This window comes from Hemitrygon akajei, chromosome 16 (genome assembly GCF_048418815.1).
Source record: "Hemitrygon akajei chromosome 16, sHemAka1.3, whole genome shotgun sequence".
Lineage (NCBI taxonomy): Eukaryota > Metazoa > Chordata > Chondrichthyes > Myliobatiformes > Dasyatidae > Hemitrygon > Hemitrygon akajei.
Window position 1 is genome coordinate 43,207,330 of NC_133139.1, and position 6,325 is coordinate 43,213,654.

Sequence of the window (6,325 nt, forward strand, 5' to 3'; positions counted from 1 at the left end):
GGATTGGCCATGATGAAATGGCAGAATAGACTTGATGGGCTGAATGGCCTAATCCTGCTTGTATAACATGGTCTTAAGATGGGCTCTGCTCAATGTTGGGTGGGTGGGGTGGAGTGGTGTTACGTGTGATGGACATGGCCATATCGACTTTTCCTGTACTAGGGTATTGGTGTTTCCATACCAGACCGTGATGCAACTAGTCAATGTAGTCTTCACCACATCTACAGAAGTTTGTCAAAGTTTTAAATGACAAACTGGATTAAGAAAGCAGAGGTGTTGCAGTGCTTTTTTTCATAATGACACTTGTGTGCTGGACCCAAGACATCCTCTGAAAGGATAACATGGAGGAATTTGAAGTTGCTGACCCTCTGATCTCCCAATGCGAACTGTTGCATTGACCTGTGGTTTCTTCCACCTGTAGTCAATAATCAGCTCCTTGGTCTTGCTGGCATTGAGTGAGAGGTTGTGGCACTAGACAGCCAGATTGTCAATCTCCCTCCTATATGCTGATTCAACAGCACCTTTGATTCGGCCAACGACAGTGGTGTCATCGGCAAACTTAATTATGGCATTGGAGCTGTGCTTCGCCTCACAGTCTTAAATATAGAGCAAGCAGAGCAGGGGGCTAAACACACAGCCTTGTGGTGTGTCTGTGCTGAGGGAAGATTGTTTAGATGTTTTTGCTAATCTGAATTGAGTAGTCTGCAAGTAAGGAAATCGTTAACCCATTGGAACAAAGGTATTGAGGCTGAGGTCTCGATTCATTGATTAATTTTGAGGGGTTGATGGTGTTGAATGCTGAGCTGTAATTAATGTAAATGTTACGTTTTGTAACTTCAAAACATAACTTCCTCTCCCTCAATGTCGCAAAAACAAAGGAGCTGGTTGTGGACTACAGGAGGAATGGAGATGGGCTAACCCCCCATTGACATCAATGGATCTGGGGTTGGGAGGGTAAACAACTTTAAGTTCCTCGGCATCCACATTACCGAGGACCTCACGTGGTCTGTACACACCAGCTGTGTGGTGAAAAAGTCACAACAGTGCCTCTTACACCTCAGTTGGTTAATGAAGTTTGGTATGGGCCCCCAAATCCTAAGAACTTTATACAGGGGCACTACTGAGAGTATCCTAATGAGCTGCGTCACTGCCTGGTCTGGGAACTGTACCTCCCTTAATCGCAGGACTCTGCAGAGAGTGGTCCAGACAGCCTAGCACAGTTGTGAACTTCCCATGATTCAGGACATTTTCAAAGACAGGTGTGTAAAAAGGGCCATTGGGGACCCGAGTCACCCCAACCACAATCTATTCCAGCTGCTACCATCCGGGAAACGGTACTGCAGCATAAAAGCCAGGACCAACAGACTCCTGGACAGCTTCTTTCTCGCTGATTTGAGTGTATTTCTATGTTACATTGACTGTCCTATTTATTATAAATTACTATGATTGCACATTTGGACAGATGTAAAGATTTTTACTCCTCGTGTATGTGAAAGATGTAAGAAATAAAGTCAATTCAATTCATTAATTCAAAGGAAGACATGGGAGTCTGAAATGTGAGTTTAATTTCATGTTTAAGTGAGGCAAGCATGTATCACATATGAAATGTATACATTTCATGTATTTATACACATAACCTGTAATGAATTAAACAATATTTAAGATTACTCAAATATATTACTGAGATATTAAATACACACTCTTCCCTGCTTGGGTATAAATTCCAACTCAATGTAGAATGCATCTCAACAATATATACAATATATAATACAACTACTATATGCAGACATTCACAGCATAGTAAATTTTTAAATTGTCCCATTTAGACCTAAAGGTTTAATCACAGCAGAGGCTTCCTTATTCCTCATTCTGGGATAATGCCTTTCCTGACAAGGGGAATCACTCTGCTTGACAGGTGAGACTAAGGAAACAACCTCAGGTTCTGGGGCCTCTGTGGTGGTTGTAGGAGTTGATTCTGATACCGCAAGAAGTGGTTCTGACAGCTCTGGACATCATTCTTCTTTTATCTCTTAATCTACTTCGATCCTTGCTTCTCTCCCAGTCTCAGCTTCTTTCTCTCTCGTTCCTGTGTATCTTGATCTTGGGAAGGTGTATTTAGTTCACTGGAGTTTTCTCATTAATCCTGTTGCTCCCTTTACGATCTGATCTCTCCTCCTTGCTTCCTCATCCACAATATAAACTGACGAGTCCTCTGTTTTCTTATCTCCATTGACTCCTTTCTTGCTGGCCTTTCAATCATCCAACTTTGGTCTTTGCATCTACTTTTACAAGCAGCTTTTTGTCTCCCATTTGAAGTTCATACAATAACCTTAATGCACACAGAGTTCTTTGTGTTGTTCTTTATACACACAAAAGCCAAATGCTTACAACTTTCCTGAAGCTCCATGAACCCTCTTCCAGCTTAAAACCAAACCACATTTCTCAAATAACGGCCTGATTAACATATCAGAAACTTTCTCAGATACTGTTGTAGTTGGACCAATGCTTCTGACACTTCCTCAATTCCTCTGAGCAACTTGGTCCAATATGCTTTCAAACCAGAGGCACAGTTTGGCACCAACACCATAAGACCATTGGAGCAGAATTAGGCCATCTGGCCCATTGTGTCTGCTCTGCCATTCAATCATGGCTGATTCTCCCCCACCCCAGCCACACTCCCAGGCCTTCTCCCTTTGATGCTGTGTCTAATCAAGACCTAGGAAGCTCTGCCTTAAATATACCCAACAATCTAGCCTCCACAGCTGCCTGTGGTAATAAATTCCACAAATTCACCACCCTTTGGCAAAATAAACACCTCTCTACCCTGAGGCTGTGCCCTCTTGTCCTGGACTCCCCCACCATGGGAAACATCCTTTTCACATCTACTCTGTCTAGAACTTCCAACTTTTGAAAGGTTTCAATGAGATCCCCCCTCATACTTCTAAATTCCAGCGAGTACAGACCCAGGGCTGCCAAAGGTTCCTCATATGATAACCCTTTCATCCTTGTGAACCAGCTCTGAACCCTCTCCAATCCCAGCACACCTTTTCTTAGATGAGGAGCCCAAAACTGTTCACAATATTCAAGGTGAGGCCTCACCAGTGTCTTATAATGCCTCAGCATCATCACATCCCTGCTCTTGTATTCTAGACCTCTTGAAATGAATGCTAACATTGCATTTGCCTTCCTCACCACTGACTCTACCTGCACGTTAACCTTTAGGCTGTTGTGCACAAGGACTCCCAAATCCCTTTGCATCTCAGATTTTTGCATTTTCTGCCTGTTTAGAAAATAGTCTGCACATTTATTTCTACTACCAAAATGCATGACCATGCATTCTCCAACATTCTATTTGATTTGCCACTCTCTTGTCCATTCTCGTAACCTGTTTAAGTCCTTCTGCAGCCTACCTGTTTCCTCAACACTACTTGTCCCTCCACCAATCTTCGTATCATCTGCAAACTTGGCAACAAAGTCATCTATTCCATCATCTTGATCATTGATATACAGCATAAAAAGAAGCGGTCCTAACACCGACCCCTGCGGAACAGCATTAGTCACTGGCAGCTAACCAGTAAAGGATCCTTTTATTCCCACTCACTGCCTCCTACCAATCAGCCAATGCTCTAACCATGCCAGTAAGTTTCCTGTAATGCCATGGGCTCTTAACTTGGTAAGCAACCTCACGTGGCACCCTGTCAAAGGCCTTCTGAAAGTCCGAATATACAACATCTACTACATCCCCTTTATCTATCCTACTTGTAATATCCTCAAAGAATTCAACAGGTTCATCAGGCAGGATGTTCCCTAAAGGAAACCATGCTAACTTTGTACTATCTTGTCCTGTGTCACCAAGTACTCTATCACCTCATCCTAAACAATTGACTCCAAAATCTTCCCAACCACTGAGGTCAGGCTAACTGATCTACTATTTTCTTTCTGCTGCCTTCCTCCTTTCTTAAAGAGTGCTGTGAGATTTGCAAATTTCCAGTTCTCAGGCACCATGCCAGAGACCAATTATTTTTGAAAGATCATTACTAATGCCTCCACAATCTCTACCACTACCTTTTTCAGAACCCTGGGGAGCAGCTCATCACCCGTGAAACGCTCCTTTTATACAAGGGTCGCCGCTTTGCTGTCTGTTGGGCCACAGTTCATGGTGTACAGTATGGAGAGAGCTTTGGCATCATGTAGCATCTTTTTAAATTTGCTTCGAGTTGACTCTATTGCAGGGGATGTGGCATGTAAATGCTGGATGCAATCAAGTTGTAGTTGTCTCAGCCAATCACATCCCCACAATGCTGGTCCTCCTGTTTTTACCACATACAAGCTCAATGAGGCTTGATGGTTGTGTTTCACTAGCACAAAAGTTATGCACACAGGAGTTAGCTTTTCTCCAGTATAAGTTCTTAGTCACATATCAGCAGACTTCAGTTCAGTATCTTTGATGTACCATTCAAACTCATTTTGTGGAATGACTGCAAAGCCAAACCAATTAATTCCATTTAATTAATTTGCAGTTCACATCTGGCGAAGGCTGTATTGCTTGTCTATTGCTAGTTTTCACATTTTAAATCTTAGGGTTACTCAGTCCTGTGTCACTTTCATCAAGATCAGATTTTTTAATCAGATTAGTGCTCTTTTTGAAACTGCAACTTGATTTTTTATCTTTTTCTCTTCCCTCTGCAGTCCATTTATTTTGGACTGCCGACATGTTCTTTGAAAGTGTCTTAGTTTGATGCATTTTCTGCAATTTTGGCCTTAAAATCTGCATTCATCTGCTGTATGTGAGCCCCTGTCTGACAGTAATACAATTTGTATGGCCAAGTTGGTTTCTGTTTAGGTGCTGCAATTTTGTTCATGCTCACTTTCATTCCTGACTGCAACTCAATCGTATTTCTGTCTGTGGTTTCCATTAAAACAGCAATTTTGACTGCTCTTTTAAATGTGAGCCGTGCTTCATTTAGGAGCTGCTTTTGAATGCTTTCTTTCAGTTCACCATTAAGCCCATTACCAAGCTGATAATGCTCAGTGCTTCCTTGGGTCCCAGCTTTCGTTGTGCATATCCTAGCCTTTTAGAATCTCTCATAAAATGATTGGCTCACATTTTCCAGGATTTGAGGCCTTCTGTTGGTCGAGATCAACCATAGATGTTGCACTTTCCGTCTTAATATGATACACAAACCAGAGCAGCACAATATGGAAAGTATGCAAAAGGCTCCCCCTCCGATGCAGCTGATAAATACCGAGAAACAGCAGAGACCAATACGCAAAAATACAACTGCAGATGGTGTGGATCAAAGAATACGTACACAACACTGGAAGAACTCAGCAGGTCAGGCAGCATCCGTGAGAAAAGAGTAGCCAACGTTTCGGGCCGAGACCCTTCATCAGGAATGGGGGGAAGAGAGGGCCGAAGCCCAGTAATAGAGATTGGGGAGGGGGTAGGGCCTAGAGGCGCCAGGTAAAAAAACAATCAGAGGAAAGATTAAGGGGAGAGGGGGAGGGGATAAGCATGAAAGAACTGTAGAGATAAAGAAGCAGAAAGTTGAAAGGGGAGAGAGGCAGAGAGGGACCTGGGATAGGGGAAGGGGGAGGGTGAGGGAATTACCGGAAATTGGAGAATTCAATGTTCATACCACCAGGCTGGAGGCTACCCAGATGGTAGATGAGGTGTTGCTCCTCCAACCTGAGTTTGGCCTCATCATGGCAGTAGAGGAGGCCATGTATGGACACATCTAGATGGGAATGAGAGGCAGAGTTGAAGTGGGTGGCAACCGGGAGATCCTGTCTATTGTGACGGACGGAGCGGAGGTGCTCGACAAAGCGGTCCCCCAATCTGCGTTGGGTCTCGCCGATGTAGAGGAGGCCGCACCGGGAGCACCGGATGCAATAGACGACTCCAGCAGACTTGCAGGTGAAGTATTGCCTCACCTGGAAGGACTGTCTGGGGCCCGGAATGGTGGTAAGGGGGGAGGTGTCACCAGCGGTGTTGCACAAGTTGAACTCAGTGCTGCCTTTAGGACTGCATCTCTGGATTTTTCCTTGGGTTCACTCCCGAAGCTTTCTCCAAGAGCGTGTATAGCTGCAAGGCTGCGGAGGTTTGAGGTCACAGTTCTTCTCCCAGATGAGCTGCCAACCACAGCTGACAAGCCCCATCTGCCTGAAGCGACTGGTTTTAGGGTGCCAATGCGTACCTTGTTCCTTCTCCTGTCAGCGGAAATGTATCTGCTGGGCTTAGTAGCTAAGTTGCATGTGAAGGCCAGGAACTGGACTTGGTATCCAGAAGCCATTTGTCATGTACGCCATTGGGAGCATTTAATAG